The following is an 18,841-nucleotide window of genomic DNA, read 5'->3' on the forward strand; positions in this document are numbered from 1 at the left end:
AACCTTTATGAATAATCGTAGAGTCGGTAATTTAACGATAAAAATTTAATTTTTACTTTATAATTTATGTCGTTTATTAATTCTTTCCGCCCTTTAGGCACTAAGAGGGCTTTTTTTTTTTTTTTTTTAGCAAGCCCATTCGGTCAGACCCACAATGGGCAGACGTATGCGGACGGATCATCCCCCTAAAATATTCCTTGGGTTTTTTGGAATGATTCCAAAAATCTGGGGGACCCGGGACCGAATCCAGACGGGTCGAAAATCCCTTGGAAGTTTTCGGGTCCGTCTGGATATGTCGGGCCCGTCCCTCACTACCCGGCCACTCCATTATGGGCCTGGCAACAGAGCGGATCTGCATAGGGACTAATACGGTTCAAACTCTGGGCCCCCAGCAATTATTTTGTAGGCCCTTAACACTTGGGGGCCCACAAAAATTGAATTATCATCATAAATTTTTAATACTTTTTCATTAACAATGAACACTTATCGTATAGTAAAAATAGTTAATATTAATAATATAATAATAATAATGGTAATTTACAGTATTATTTGTATTAAGAAAAAATGGGTTCCCATTGGACTTCAATAAGCCCTAGGCCTCGAAAACCCCAGATCCGCCCCTGCCTGGCAGAACCCATAATGGGCTTGCTAAAAAAGGTTCTATTAGTACTCACGGGGCGGAAAGGTTTCTTAAAAATTTGAAGGATGATTACTGAATTATTCGTACAATTTCCATAACAAAACCTCGTTGAATATTCAAGTCTACAAATCAAATCTGTATGAAAGATGTGGACTTGATTATCCAACGAGGTTTGTTATAAAAATTGTATGACCAATTTTAACTCTAAACAGGGCCCACCAGTGGCCAAGCTGTTCCGTTCCCTGAATACTGGGAGTTCGGTCGTGGGTTCGTGGATTCGCGTCTAAAAGTGGGCTATTCACCCACTTTGAAAGCCGTGCCTTTTGTCGAAAGTTTGCAGGAAGGTTTGTGTGTTAGGGGCATTGATGCTGTTAAATTTTGGTGGTTAAAGGTCGAAAGGGTGGGAAGATGGAGGGGGTCACGTGTCATATGGGGCATAGGGTCGGACTTAAAAAGTTGCAAATACTAGTACAGAGTAAAATCTTTATTAAAAAAAATAAATAAAACTCGTCTCTATTATAAAATGGCAAAAAATTTAATTTTTTAGTGTAATTTATAATATAAAAAATTTTTAAATAGAATCTCATGACAGATGGCACCACACGTAGTTTTAAATGTTGCCGGAAAANAAAGAAAATATAATGACAGATGGCACCACACGTAGTTTTAAATGTTGCCGGAAAAGTTACTCAACTCATAGTTTTTTTTTTAAGGATGCTTCAAATCTATAATAAGAAATTTCATCAAATATGTTGATCTTAAAGTTTAAAGCGAAACTTTTTTTGGGATTCGCTAGTTCAGCATCTCTTTTGCGAAATTCTAGATGTATCATATTTTAATAAATCTGAAATATTTGTAATTAAACCTGATTTAGAGCTATAAAAGTTAGTAACAAATAGGAAACAGCAACTGGATCGGTTTATCATCATGTAAATCATACTCGAACAACAGGTTTAAATTATCATGAAGATACTTTGTGAAGAAGATACTCTGCTGGCCATTAAAATTGCTACACCATGAAGTCGGCACTCGACAAACGCGAAATTTGCATGAAAGGTGCTCTGTACCTCAAAATTACCTGCCAATTTAATCACGTCTCCTTTCCATTATACTGTATGTGTACAATAAATGTGATTCTGATATTTGCTTTCTTTCCTGGTGTAGCATTTTTAATGGCCAACAGTGTATATATGAATCACATCTTAATTCTTTCTGATGAGTTCTAATCTATAATATAATCGAGACGGGTTGATGATAATAATAATAATAATAAGTGCAGAGCCCAAACGGTTAGGAGTTGGAATAACAGTTATAAATGAAACGTACACCAAAATAAATAAATTATTTCTTTATATTATTTGAATCATTCCTAACATGATAGCTTACAGTCTATCATGGAATAAAGCTATTAATTTCATCCGATAATAATGATCATCGCGAATTTTTATCATAGAATAAACAAGTTTAACATAACTTAAAAAATATGAAGAAGGATAGCAAATTTTATTGAAAAGAATAAAATTACAATCATAGTTTTGAACTTTCATCTTTTTCAATGGTCGACGTGCAGCCATACAGCGATCATTGAGTTATTGTTAATTAATGATATGCATTGACCTTCGTGAATAATCAAAAAACGTTGCTGAACACAAGAATTATATCTGACTTAAAATTGGCAAATATTCAGATATTGTCAATAATAATTTAAGGTTATGAACAGTTACAGAAGTTACGAAATTGTTGGAATATACAAGGCCAAAAATTTTAGAGATCGACAACCTTTATGAATAATCGTAGAGTCGGTAATTTAACGATAAAAATTTAATTTTTACTTTATAATTTATGTCGTTTATTAATTCTTTCCGCCCTTTAGGCACTAAGAGGGCTTTTTTTTTTTTTTAGCAAGCCCATTCGGTCAGACCCACAATGGGCAGACGTATGCGGACGGATCATCCCCCTAAAATATTCCTTGGGTTTTTTGGAATGATTCCAAAAATCTGGGGGACCCGGGACCGAATCCAGACGGGTCGAAAATCCCTTGGAAGTTTTCGGGTCCGTCTGGATATGTCGGGCCCGTCCCTCACTACCCGGCCACTCCATTATGGGCCTGGCAACAGAGCGGATCTGCGTAGGGACTAATACGGTTCAAACTCTGGGCCCCCAGCAATTATTTTGTAGGCCCTTAACACTTGGGGGCCCACAAAAATTGAATTATCATCATAAATTTTTAATACTTTTTCATTAACAATGAACACTTATCGTATAGTAAAAATAGTTAATATTAATAATATAATAATAATAATGGTAATTTACAGTATTATTTGTATTAAGAAAAAATGGGTTCCCATTGGACTTCAATAAGCCCTAGGCCTCGAAAACCCCAGATCCGCCCCTGCCTGGCAGAACCCATAATGGGCTTGCTAAAAAAGGTTCTATTAGTACTCACGGGGCGGAAAGGTTTCTTAAAAATTTGAAGGATGATTACTGAATTATTCGTACAATTTCCATAACAAAACCTCGTTGAATATTCAAGTCTACAAATCAAATCTGTATGAAAGATGTGGACTTGATTATCCAACGAGGTTTGTTATAAAAATTGTATGACCAATTTTAACTCTAAACAGGGCCCACCAGTGGCCAAGCTGTTCCGTTCCCTGAATACTGGGAGTTCGGTCGTGGGTTCGTGGATTCGCGTCTAAAAGTGGGCTATTCACCCACTTTGAAAGCCGTGCCTTTTGTCGAAAGTTTGCAGGAAGGTTTGTGTGTTAGGGGCATTGATGCTGTTAAATTTTGGTGGTTAAAGGTCGAAAGGGTGGGAAGATGGAGGGGGTCACGTGTCATATGGGGCATAGGGTCGGACTTAAAAAGTTGCAAATACTAGTACAGAGTAAAATCTTTATTAAAAAAAATAAATAAAACTCGTCTCTATTATAAAATGGCAAAAAATTTAATTTTTTAGTGTAATTTATAATATAAAAAATTTTTAAATAGAATCTCATGACAGATGGCACCACACGTAGTTTTAAATGTTGCCGGAAAAGTTACTCAACTCATAGTTTTTTTTTTAAGGATGCTTCAAATCTATAATAAGAAATTTCATCAAATATGTTGATCTTAAAGTTTAAAGCGAAACTTTTTTTGGGATTCGCTAGTTCAGCATCTCTTTTGCGAAATTCTAGATGTATCATATTTTAATAAATCTGAAATATTTGTAATTAAACCTGATTTAGAGCTATAAAAGTTAGTAACAAATAGGAAACAGCAACTGGATCGGTTTATCATCATGTAAATCATACTCGAACAACAGGTTTAAATTATCATGAAGATACTTTGTGAAGAAGATACTCTGCTGGCCATTAAAATTGCTACACCATGAAGTCGGCACTCGACAAACGNCTAAAATGTATCATATTGATTAAGCACAGCAATTATTAAGCTTCAAAGAGAGTGAACAAAATTATACCCCACATACTCCCCATACATACAGAAAAAATTCCCTGTTTTTTTGCATTTCTCCCGAGTGCAAAAATGTAAAAATCTTGCGGGGGGTCATTTTTTTTATTGATCGCCATACTTTCCCTCTGTTACATGTAACAGTTGGGAAATTAAAAATTACTAATTATATGATACATTTTAGGCATTCGGTCGTCCACACACCAAGTGGAATAACTAAGATTTGCTCTAGAGGTGATCCAAAAAGTACAAAGTGAAGAAAAACTAAGGGTATATTATATACAAATGTTCCGGATACTTCTAGAAGTAAACTGCGAGAACAATTGCGATATCCGAATATTTCTTCTAGAATCTAGAACAATTCTTTCAGTGCTGAAGTGCAGAGGGGAAAATTTTTTAATAACCATAGTAATGATTTTGAAATCATTTTCAAAAAATCATTACGATGGTTATTATTTAGCATTAATAATCGCAATCAGTTGATAATTTATTTGTACAAAATTAAAATAATTGGTCAGTGAACATTATAACCTTCACTTTTTATCGTTAGATTAAAATATAGACACGAGTTCGTACTAATCAGCCGCGATATTGAAGAAAGTGGAAAGTTTTTTTCTTCTTCTTTCGCTAGAAATCTTAAAAATAGCATAATTTTCTAATTATTTTTGAACTCTAAAGACCCAGATGTCATTATTAAAAATCGTGATTATTCGATTATTTCTTTAACAAAGTCACCTAAAGTCTTGCATCCCACATCTTGAGAACCACTAGTTTAAGTCCATATATAAGTGAAAGATGTATAAAATTAAAAATAAAAATTGGCCTGTATCATTAATAGATTACATTTTGGAAAATAACAATAAACATAGGATCAGTTAATTTATTTAAAAGAATTTGCTCTGGTTAAGAGTTATGTTTAAAAAATGATAGATGTTTAATTAATTAATATATGCTCTATTGCCAAGAGATAAACTGTACTAAATTAGATCATTGGGGAGGTTCTAATTAGAAAATCTATGTAATAGATAATCATTGAAATGAATAGAGGTAATGAATTCGTTTTATGTTATAACAAACCATAATAAATGTGTCATTTATATAAAAGAAATCATCCTACTATTTCATATTAGTTATTATGGCATTTGGATGTGGCTTGTATCTGACAGAGAGGTCTTTAAATCAATAAATCCAGACATATTCATAAATTCCTTTACGATTTATAAGCTAAGTTCATATATTCAATTTCATGTTCGCTTAGTTCTAAAACGAGAAAATTTATTTGAAAGCAGTGCTGGTGAATTCTATTCAATATTGGAGACTATTTGAGAATGAAAAATGAGACCCAATTTTTATTTAATAAAACAAAGGCAAGATTCAAAACAAATCTTCATTTGCAAATTGTCATCTATTGTGTATTTGTCTAATTGCAAAGTAAATTTATAATTTTTATAGTGTTAAATTGCAAAACTTTTAAGTATAACATATGCGTGCACACATACAGCAGAATATTTCTCTAGATCTCTCTCCAGTCAACATGTTTCTGTTGGTTTTTAAATATATTTTATGAAATTAAGTGTTTATCTATTAGTGGATGCTTATATTTATGTCTCGAATACTCACAACTTTTTAACAAAAATGAAGAAATCTTACACTGTATTTGTAATGTAATTCCAGTACTGTATAATTACTGAAATGCAAATCACAAGTAGAAGTTTTGAAAACATGCCAAATAATAACAAATGTAAAGTTTATGGTTTGGTATGTAGACTATATATTATTGCATACAAAGCAACTATTTCATAATTGTTTGATGTTTAGGCAATAATGGATATAAAACTCAAAAAATAACAAACTATCAATTAAAAGTATGCATTTTAGTTATATTTCAAGAAATTGATTAGAAGTTTTGGATTGAGATTATAATGTTAAAATTTTTCCTGTTTAAAAATTTCAGGAACAATTACTAACATTAAACATGGATTGTCTGCAGTTTTGCTTCAAAACAATAATATTGAGCCTACATGTGTGTTGTTTTTCTTATTGTGAAATAAGCTTTTGTATACTTGAAAGTAATCTCAGCTAACAGTTACATTTGTATTTTCTTTTGTTTTTTAATGTGCATCAATATTTATAGTTTCAGAATAATATACTATATAATAAATATACAATTAAAACCTTCCTTTGACAAGTTTTTTTAGAATAAACCAGTAATAATTAAACAATTTATTTTAAATGATTTTTTAAATATGTTCTGTTTTCTTGAATTCTCAAAGTATTATATTCCTTCCAATGTAAGGTATATTTTTTCTTAATTGTTAAAATTTTTTACAGTAGAAGTTTTAATGATTTTGAGATTATCGATATGAAAAATGCTCTCATTTCACATTATTTTTTAATATTTAAAACCTTTTTTAATCCAAGAATAATAGTGTTGAGTGAAAGATGCCCAACATATAAATGCGCATAAATTTTTAATTAAATCTTAATCAATTAAGGAGAAAAAACTCAGTACTTCCTGAATTACAGTATTATGAAGATAGAAATAACTTGCTAATAATAGTTTGATCATGTAGTTATTTTGCCACAATACTAAAAAGTTTTAACAACTTAGTTAAATACTTAGAAATTAAATTTAATATAAAATTATTTTTAATTCTTTAAAAATTACTTATTTTTACTTTGAATTTATTTATGTATTAAGTAAAAACAATTGCTTTTTCGATGAAAGTTTTCATATGTCAAGCTTCAAGAATTTGTTAATGGAAAAGTTTTTCATCAAAAATATTTCAAAAATTGAAATTCTGAAAGCGTTTTAAATATTTCTGATGAAAATTTCAAATGAGAAAGTTACCATCTTTATTTTTAAATTAATTTTCAATTTGAACTTATTTATCTACGTAATGTATATTATTAAATATTTGTTTACAGTTATAAAAAATGAATTAATAATTTTATGATTATGTAATTCTGTGATATGAAAATTAATTTATTGCATTTGTTAGGACATTTCAAAACTTATTAGCAATATTAATGGCTTATTACTAAATACACTAAAAAATAAAATATTTGTTAGTGTTTTATAGTTATTAACATCACATAGTTACAGAATATTCACCTCTTTCTGTGCAAAATTAAGAAACTTTTCATTAATAATAAAACTAAAATTACTTTCTTTTTTTGTACGAATTAGTCAAGGACTATATTCTGTAGTCCCACAATAAAATAATATTTATTTCCTTCAAAAAACAAAAATTGCATGTTTAGGCATTATCACATATTTAATATGGTTAGCATAGTTGTTGGCATGGAATGATTCTTAAGATTTCATTCATTCTGACAATAATAATTTGAATATTTAATTATTAATATAGTCATAATTGAAACTTCACTTCGAAATTAACACTGTTTAGATAATACTGTATTATAAAACGTGTGAAAATTTAATACACGTGTATCGATCCAGCATAACGAATTATGCCAAAAAACTAATTAATTAATTAAATTTACTAAAATATAACAGATTGTAATTCAAGTCTATAAATATAATATATGGATAAATTCCAACAGACAATTCCAACAGGACTTAGATTGTTTTAATAATAATGTTATCACAACAAAAACAGACACACATTTATGTATATTATATATATATATGTATATATATGTGTAAAAAATTTTTCCACAAATTTTGTACAATCTACATAATTACCATTACTTGACATTCAGATTGTTTTTAATTATCCCTAACTTACAACTGTACATTTTTTAAGAGATCAAAAAGACCTGATTTTTTTTTTATCTTTGCTTTTATAATAAACTATCACATCAAGATATGCATGGTCATTTTTTTATTCTATTTTACTGTATATCATTAGAACATCTTTGGTTATAATTAAATTGACTCTTTTTTTTTTCTTTGCTTCCATCGAATTGCAGTGAAAACGGACACAAGCAGTTGTATATTGATTGTATATATTTTCTTAATAATTTTATGTAGATCATTAATGGAAATCAAGTACATCAGAGTAAATCAATTTTGATACTTCCTTAATTTGATGTGATTATTTTTTTCAATTTAAGACATTTATCATGAATTGCTCCCAAGTGACTAGAAACCTTGCTCCGTTAGACTGCGGAAAAAGTAAAAAATCTAATCGAAATAAGTAAAGATGACAAACGTTTTGTTTCAATGAAAATAAATGTATCATCCGAAGCTTTCCAAGCCAGCAGAAAACATCAGAGACATTTATTAATTAAAAATGTCCTGTCAACTCAGTTCAGACGTGAATGCCGGTGACAAGTTACCAAGATGTTAAAGTTGGTACCTGCATATTTCCGAAAATATCTTCATATGGTCCCACCTCCTGACTTTAATTCTACCGTGACTAGAATCTTCGAACTACGAAACAAATAATGGCACTTGCTTCGAAATAAAGCAGAAAACGAGTAATGGCACCAAGGGACTGACGAACGTAGCAATCGAGATGTGGATTCTGTTGTTCTCTACACATACTGAAGTGTTAAACACTTACTTTAGACAAATAATTTATAGGAACATTGAATTTGTACTTGAAAAAAATTAAAGTTAATGACGATGACTGGAAAAAAGATAATTGTCAAATTAGTTATTATAATACCAATTAAGCAAGCACCATATCCAAACTTTTGAGCAACTTTTTTCTGAATTTTTTTTTCATTCTGTCACTTCAAAGTTGTCCAATGTTTAAAGATGTGTCTGTAAAATATGAAGAACGCATTAGCAAGTTACTTTTTAACCTTAAAAATACATAAAAGTTTCCCATAAAAAAAAAATTATGAATGAAATTGTGCAAATTGAAAGTTCATATTTAATTAGTTAAGGTTTGTGTTATTTAAATGACTTTAAAAACAAAAAATTTAATAATCATAATTGATTTTTTGTTTTCTGGAAAGATTGTAAATTCATTAATTAATAAATTACATGCTAGAAGATAAAATTTCATATTATTAAAACTCTTTCATAACCCATCGTTCATGCATTAAAGTTAAATTTAGTTAATTGATTAAAGTTCTAAAATTTACATCAAATATTCAGCATTTATAATAAAGAAATTAGTTTCTAAAGCAGTTAGTTTGCATAAATTAAAACTAAATTATTTATACTATAGTACACAAGAGCATTTACATCTACATTCAAAAAGCAGCACATAAGAAAAATTGAAGTAGGCCCCAGAACAATACTGGATGAAACACAAATACAGTGTCAACTATCTTGTTTGCTTTGCAACGGATTTAAATCATTCATGTATGCGAATAATAATAATAGGTCTAATTTCTATCTCTAGATGGCATCTGTATCTGTTCTGTGAGAAGTGATATACAGTGATGTTCTACATAAAACTCACTTTTCCCAAAAATGTGCTATTCGGCATTGTTCTGGGGTGTACTTCAATTATTCGTAAACAGAGCCCGACACCAAAAAAACTCATCAGTTATAGAACTTGAGTGAAATCGAATTTTCTGAATTTTTCAAAGTAAAATATACAAAACACACTATTAGTAATGAATACACAAATCAGATTTGAAACAGAATTTATTTCAGATGGAAAAAGCCTTTACAAAAGATGTTGAAAAAGATGTACTGAAGTTACAATAATGAATTCTTACAAAAAAAAAAAAAAAATTAGAGATTACACAACAAAACCAAATATCCCAAATTCCAATTGTACATCTAAAGTAACAGATAATTACAAAGAACAATTAAAATTTTTGGGCAAGAATAATACACAAAAAGAACTATATTCTCCTTTACATACTGCGTGGAAAAAAATATTAACGTTAAATCCTTATACATTATTCTACTTTTAAACATAATTTGAGGTTTAATGTATTGTTCTCATTCTAAATAATACACATTGAACTAGTTTATTATATAAGTTTTATACAAGTTAAAAAAATAAATTCAAAAATACATATTGAGTATTCTCTCTTCACAAAAACAAAAATCTCATTTGTATATTTTTGGGAATGGCTCCCTCGTTTACAAATGGAAATTAAAAATTCTATATCTTCGTCGTACTGTTTTATAAATATATTTATATATATAGAGTATATACATTATTATAAATATTTAATATAAATTTGTTCTCTTAATAAATGTAAACTGCGATTGATCTTTTGCTATTTATAGATTATTTCCTATCAGCCGTCATATCATAAATATAATGTAAATGAACATTTTGCACGTATGATCCCTATCACACATTTGTAAGTAAGCATCAAATTTTAAATTAGTGCAAATCTGGAGATGACGTAAAGCTAATTTTCGAAGACAAATTCTGTACAAGATTTAAATAACATGAATTTTAGCTACTGAAATTATTAGATGAAATTTAATTCTTTTGGATATAAAGCATTTTAGAGAGACTTTTATAATATAAAGTAGATGAAAAATTTTTTTCACATTTATACAATTTGAATATAATGAAGATAATTTCACAATAAAAAGTCTTAAGTAGAATTTTTGATTGCAATAATGATATTAAAAATGTAATTTAATTAATTGAGTCTTAAAAGTCTTATTTAAATCACAAACATTTGTATATATAAATTTAAATTCATTCTCCAAAACTTTAAAATATTAACAACACTCGATAAATGTTGATTTATACATTATAAAACATGCAATTAATTTTTAAAAGCTGGTGCACAAAATAGCAATTAATTACAACTTTTTAAATAAATAAAGCATGCACATGCCAAAAAATTTAATTTAAAGCATTATTTTAAGCTTTCTAGTAAAAACTTTTAAACTGTTATCTATTTTTAATCTTGGATCTTTGGATGCAAACATAATTAGGGGAATATGATGAGTTGGAACGCTATACATATTGCAAACAATCTCTTTCTTCACTTATTGACGAAAGAGCCGTTCTTCCTGAAGTATGTGACGATTGCTGAGAATTAAAGGTAAAAATAAATAAAAAACAAAATATTGATATTTTAACCCAAAATCAGTGCATAGAAATCATGCATTTTTTTTCCTTGCTTTGTTGTTCGTCTAGAGCAAAAAATAAATATCCTATTCATTATAATAAGAGCAAAGAATAAAATATAAAAAAATTAGTATGTTATTTAATATAAAACAAGCCATTCATAAAAAAGTTAAAATTATTTTGTTTCAACTCTTCTTATATATATAATGAATATTTTGATAAAAATAAAATAATTGATAAATCAATAACTTTTCAGTTTGTTTAAATAAATATATTGTTAATATATAGTTTAGTTCTGATTTGTTATTCATTACTAAAACTCTTAAATGTTATTTATTAAAACATTTTCATCTGTTACAATTGCCAGTATGTTTAAGCAAATTATAGCAATAAATAAATATATAACTACTTACTATAATTAGCTGTGATGAATATATTTGCAAACACATTTTCAAAAAGATTGTGTGTGAATACATACTATATCAGTTAATTTGGAATAGCAGAAAAAACAGTTTGTTCAACTGGAAACACTAACATTTTCGATCATTTTTAATTATGATCATCAGGTTGATGTTCCAAAAATTGAACATTTACACATTTGGCATTCAATATCCATTAGTATTTATAAAACTTATTTTTTATATTTAAAATATGCTATGTTGCTGTGACTTTATACATATATTTTTGTTATGACTTTTGTTATTTTTTGAGTTATGTTGTGTTGACCACAAACAAGGATTTCCAATATCATGTTTAAGTCCTCAATATATAAATCTCTTATGCATAGATTTATATATTAAGGGCCTCAACATGTCTAAAGGATACTTGTTTCTGATATACTTGGTGACTTCAGTTTCATCCCATTGAACAATGCCAAATCTCTAAGGACAGCTAGGGCTGTGGAACAGAATAACTTCTTAACATTATATTTATGTTCCTTTCATTATGAAGTTAAGAATTGCATGGTGACTCCTACATGTACCAAATCATATGCTACGTTGTCACCTGTGACAGTACTGTGTAGATACCTAAACTGTCAACGAATCCACTAGTTCTTTTCTTATTTAAATACATTTGGCATTCAATTGTTTACATTCTATGTCTATTAATATTTATAAATGTTCAAATTTTGGAATATCAACTTGATGAAGATCATTGAAAATGTTAGTGTATCCAGTTGAATAATCATTTTTAAACATTTTTGCTGTTATTCAAGGTTGTGTGTGATTGAGTAAACACATTTTCATATAAAATCATATATAAATTCAATGTTCTACAGTAGAGCCCCAATTAACCAAGGTTCTCTATTACCAAAGCTAAATCTAAGTGAACGTGTTTCTTTTCTTATAATTTATATAAAAAAAAGCTTTGCTGGGAATTTACTTAGAGGGAAAGTCTTACAAATGAGCCCAGTTTGTCTGATTAACCAAATGATAGATGATGATAAACAGCAGAATATTAACCAAAATGAATCATTTTTATTAAAAATGACATTGTCCAATTGAGTGAATTTGTTTCTTTTTTAAATTGTAGATCTGTAGAGATTAGAGGAACAAATTATTAGTTTTACAAAAAAAGCAATTTACATTTTTATGACATTTGTTATATTTTACCATGTAAGAAGCTAATAAATGATACAATGCATTTTTTTTATAATTTAGAATTCAAACACCTTCAGCTTATTTTTTATAAGAAAACAAAAAAATGTGGTATAAACAATTTGCAATGATGAGTTATATAACTGGATTTTAATGTCATATTAATAATTTTATTGTACATTCTATCAGATCAACATATTTCACTACCACTAGAAGACAAAGGACAGGATAATTCTATGTAGGAAATACGATACAATAAAAGTAAATGGTGATTACAGTTAATTGCAAAGATGCTAGTGTATGGCTGTTTTTAAATTATAATACAGCTCAATACACTGGGATATAGGAACACAGATACTTGAGATGTCTACAGCTACAATTCACCACTAAAATAACCTTCCTTTCAATACTGTTGATTATTGTAGGTATTTAGGAAAAAGGGCTATATTGAACACTAATTTTTGTCTATGCCGATTTAATGTTAATAATTTAATCTATGAAAAACATCAGGTAACTGCTCAAATCCAGAAATATAGCAAAAGCTTTAACAGCACATACAACTACTCTAAACAATCTACATAAAATATATTATAAACACTGATAAAAAGTAACAAATCATATTTATCTATGCTGTTGTTTGGGGGAACAAATGTATTATCATTTATGTATAGTTTCTGCTACTATATATATATTATATTAAATAAATATTTAAATATAGTTAGCTGAAATAAGTCTCATTCAGTATGTACTGTAGACAGAGCCAGATTTAGATTTGTATATTATAGTGTAAGGCCATAACAAGAGGCCCTTCTTTCATCAAATAATAATATACAATATGTATAAAACACCTTTGCAAATAGAACAAGACCCTAAGCTGTAGCTTATTTAGCTTATATGTAAATCCGGCTTTGACTATAGACATATTTTGATAACACTGCTTTAAATTTAGCTTGCCAATGACATACTGTTTGGATTTAAAAATTATTTTATTGTAAAATAAATACATCATTTATGAAGAATTAGTGAAAAATAATAATAATAATAATTTACAATAGTGTTTCATTGTAACCACTATATTGTACACATTGTAACATCTGGTTTCATTGTAACCAGATGTTAATATATAGCATCTAAATAAGCCTATTAACATAACCATTAATTTCTTTACATTTTCTTTAAAGTGTTACTATCTAATTACATATGGTTGCAGACTACTTCATGTTTGCATGTTACCTAACTAAATGTGTGTGAAGAGAAAGAAAAAATAAATAAATAATTGATAAAATAGAGAAAAAGCATTGTAATATTCATAACAAAATACAGCATTTGAAAAAGTGTGAATAGTGAAGTAATATAAAAATGCCAGAGGAGGGAGGAAAAGTAATATAAGCTAATGTAGTCAACTCCAACACTATTCATTTTGTTTTAAATGGAAAAAATTTACACATGACCTCTCAGCATTTTATTGTTTATTTTACAAATAGAATAGGAAGTGTCATTGGATGATTTATTATTTGACAATTGACAATTTTAGCATTTTTAAAGTATCTTTAACAAAAAAATTACACTTTTTGTGATAAACTATTAATTTCAAAGCAAAGCTGAATCAGACTTCTTGTTTCTCTAACTGAAACCTACAACTGAATTTTTAAAAAATTTAAATCTGATCAAGCTAAATTTAATGCCAATTTTTGAAAAATTACTGACCAATTGCAATTAATATTCTAGCATTTCTTATCATGCATAAGTCTCTATCATTTGAGCCCAATTTTTTTCCAAATCTCTAATTAACCATTTGTGAGCACAAATATAATATTTTTAACCTCAATAGTAAAAAAGAAAGGTCATTTCCTTGGTAAACTCTTTCTGCTCTTGGGCACTAAGAGAAAACTGGATGGTGACGGACAGATCCTCCACAAGAAAGGGCAACAAGGTGATTGTAGAATATTATAGCAGAGAGGAAAAAACCCATATAAAACAAAAACTCTTAAATGATATGATTTGTTCTGTTCTATGATTTGTTAAGAATAAAAATGAACACATTATTATTCTTAAAACTATTGCATGTATTAGCTGTACAATAAATGATGTTCTTATGTATGATTTAAAGTGATATTATATAAATCTTTTATATTCATAACTTTTATTCTAAAATGGATGTGGCTGTAGCCCTCCACTTTATCTGAGTTTTCAATTATCCAATGAAACAGCAGCCCACACTAACTTGGATAACTGGAGTCCCTACTGTATTTGATAGTGGAATTTCAAATGATTTTATTTCATTATGAATAATTTATTAAAATACTATTTAAAGCATAATTTAAATATTTATTGGTCTTCAAGTTTATATACAGAATATATAAAAGAATTTAATCCATTGTAGTTACAAACAATTAAGCAGAAATTTTAGTACAATAATTAACTGCTGTAGATTGAAATATGTAACTGTGTGAGGTCGTGCAGCAAAAAATATAGTCTTTAAAATTCAACTGTAGAATCTAACAGAGCTGACTTGTTTTATTAATAATACAAAATTTTATTATAATTAAAGCACTCCTATTCAGAGTTTCTTGTAAAAACATTTAAACATCACACTTGAAAGAAGCTTCCCAAATACAAAGAAGAAAATTTTTCAGGGAAAAAAATTAGTTTAGAAAAATCACTCACTATTAGAGACAGATGTAGCACTGAATGGTAAGAAAAGTCTGTTCTGGACAGCTTAGTCACATTGCTCATTCTAACACTAGCCTTTATATTTTTGGTTGCAGAAATACAAAAAAAATGTCAGATTTTGAAATGTTCATGACTTTGCAATCTTGAAAGGAAGCATAGTATATTACATATTGTGCAGTTTCATCCATTGAAATGGTAGCCATATTGAAACTTACTGTATTAAGTGAATCAAAAGTTTAATATCAGCTTCAGTAAACATAAGAATTAAAAAACAGTATTGCAGTAAATTTATTTTTGATAATTATGTAATAACTTATAGAATAAAAAAAGCAAATCTTGGCAGATTTGCTTTCTTTATTCTATTATTCAGATCTCTTTTATTCAAGATTTGCTTTTTTATTCTACAAGTCTTATAACATAGAATAAGTCAGATATTTTAATTTTTCAAAAAGTTTAAGAACTCATTACAAGATCTTTTAAAGTAATGAACACCAATTCTACTAAAAGGTCATTTGAAGATGATTAATGAATTCTTATACATTTTAGTTTATAAAAAAAATTTCACTAAAGACAATTTATTTTTTTTATCCTATGCTATACCATAAAATACAGGGCTTTTAGGAAAGCCATCTGTTGTAGTACCATGGAAGTAATAGGAAAATCCAATGAATTGATTTCACTACTAACAAACATGGAACTAAAGAAAACTAATGTGAAAATCAACAGAAACAATACAGGCAAAAAAGTCCAATTACTAAAGAAAAGAGCATTGTTTAATTAGTACAAAACTATACTTAGTTTAGCAGAAACACTTATAGGAAGAGTAATAAATGAAAATCTATTTCCTTTATTACTCTTTCCTATAAGTATCAAAGGAAAATCTATTTCCAGCAACTAGCCTGTAATAGCATAGAAAAGCAATTGAATAAGATATCATGGCGTTATGCTAATTTGAAGTTAGAATACCTGATGGTCAAGCAGTGGCGTGCCGTGACATTTGATTTTCTGTAAGAAGCCAACTCCCAAGGGCAGTCAGTCAGTGATGGTCTAGGGCAGGGTCTCCAAAGTGGTCTATATCAACCCCCAGGGGGTCAATGAAAAGACTAAAACTTCTAAATTTTGAACCGAATATTGCTAATCTTGCTAAGGATTATCAAGCTTATCCGTCTCATTGATTGTCAGTTACAAAAATTATTAACAACATATCTATACTATTATTATAAAGAGGTAATGTTTGTAAGTTTGGATGTAGGGGTAATCTCTGAAATTACTCATCCGATTTCAAAAATTCTTTCACCAATATTTAGAATGAAACTTCAGGGTAGACGTAGGCTGTATATTATTCCATTACACATTCATATAAATTAAAAGATACCATCTAGGGTTAAGGCTTTTATGTCCAACAGATGGCGCTAGGAGTACAACAACCTAAATTTGCTTTTCTGTGAGCCATTATGCTTTTCTGTGAGGATGAACTAAAGCAGATCATCTTCTATCTATCTATATAAATAAAAATGTGATGTTCGTTTGTTCCTACTAATTCCTTTGAAATTTTGACACAATGCTGCATTCGAATACGCAGGTGTTTTTATATAATATACGCGACGAAATTCCCCCCACTGGGGGGGGAGATGAACAGGATTAAGGTTTACCATAAAGAACTCTGCTTCTATTTATACTATTTTACATGAAGTTTTTGCATTTTTGATTGCATTTTAATAGGGTACGTCAACAGAATATACACTAAAAAGGGATTTTTTGATATTCCCTCCACGGGGGAGAAGGACAGGATTAACCCTTACTGTGAAGAATTTGGCTTCTATTATACTATTTTAGATGCGGTTTTTTGCATTTTTGATTGTGTTTTAATGGGGTATGTCAAGAAAATGTATACTAAGAAGAAATTTTTCGAAAAATCCCCCCACAGGGGGAAATGTTATACATTTATAATAGATACATTTTGAGTCACAACAACGCGTGGCGGGGTCTGCTAGTGTACAATAAATTTAAAAAATGTAAAATTAAAAGATAGATATTAAAATAATAAGAGCTTTCTTTTGCGTGTAACACAAACTTTTTGGTGGGGGTCAATGTGAAGTTTTGAAAAGTTGTAGGGGGTCGACAATCAAAAAAGTTTGGCGACCCTGATTTATGATGATACAAAAGAATGGGTACCCAAAGTGTCAATGATCTTGGAGTGATGGTGGTGATTGCTGAATTATTAACTCTCAGAATTGTAGGAATTGTTGATTGTAGATTCTCTCAATAAGCTTTTGAAGATCCTTATTTCAAGATATATTTCAGGCTCCTCTCAAATGCTAGCTTAGGCTTATCATCTCCTTTGTTCTCCAGTCGATGCCAGAACAATTTGTAAGTCCTCACAACACGTCCTATCTCTCCAACGTTCAAGCCAAAAAGTAAAGTCTTGTCCTACTCTTAGCCCTCATGCTACCCCTTTTCCTTTGTTTTGTAATTAGGTCATCACCACCCGAACAGGGAAGGGTTAGGAAAGAAGTTTCTAGAAGGTGATAGACAAAAGAACTAACAAAGAGGAAGAAAATGAAATAAATACTAAGAATAATATATACAACTATATACAAAATAAGATGTACGATCACAATACAAAGCACCAATCAAGAAGCTGGCTCTCCTCTCACAACTTCCCATCTCTCAATCCCCTTCTTTACACTTCTTTATTTCTCATAATTCTGAAAACATGTTGTTATGGTGCTTTTTGTGATGTGACTTTGCCAACTATTCTGTGAAATTTGCTGAAATTGGAGGAGTGAGATACCTCTCTCATATTCCCAATAACTTTGCTCCTGTCTTTATTGATAACAGGACTCTGTGATCCATAAACTTTAAGCTGAAGTGTTCAAAATAATATTGACTACTATGAACTATTCTGCTTCAAAAATGGTTAGTTTATGTAAAGTATGACTCCTACAATAAAGTTTTAGAATATATTATACATTATTACCTTTATTAGATTTATTTATTGATGGTCTAGAACAGTGATTCCCAAACTTTTTCAAGCCACTGCCCACTTGGTTCCATAAACTTATACCCAATGCCCAACCCATTTTCTCTTGTGTGAGAAAGGCTTGGAAATATTCTTAGAAAAGCTTTTCTATGAACCTTGCACTTTGCATTCTTATCATACATTGTTCTCCATATCTGGAAACCAATGTTAAACACAATGTTTCTTTATACCCATTNACACAAACTTTTTGGTGGGGGTCGATGTGATGTTTCAAAAAGTTGTAGGGGTCGACGATCAAAAAAGTTTGGAGGCCCCCTGGTCTAGGGTCCATTCGTATTCGTTTGTTCGATAAGCCAGTAGAAACCGTAGACTTCTTTAAATGTATTTTAATTAATAGATTATCTAATGCACTTAATAAATAAGCACGTTCAATATAATTACCTCTGTTGTATTAGATTCAATAGATTCCCTATGCTCTCTAAATGCCAATTCTTGCTTCAATAACATCTACTAATTTAGA

This window comes from Centruroides sculpturatus, unplaced genomic scaffold, assembly GCF_000671375.1.
Source record: "Centruroides sculpturatus isolate CEXI.00-Female unplaced genomic scaffold, Cexi_2.0 scaffold97, whole genome shotgun sequence".
NCBI classification, from domain to species: Eukaryota; Metazoa; Arthropoda; class Arachnida; order Scorpiones; family Buthidae; genus Centruroides; species Centruroides sculpturatus.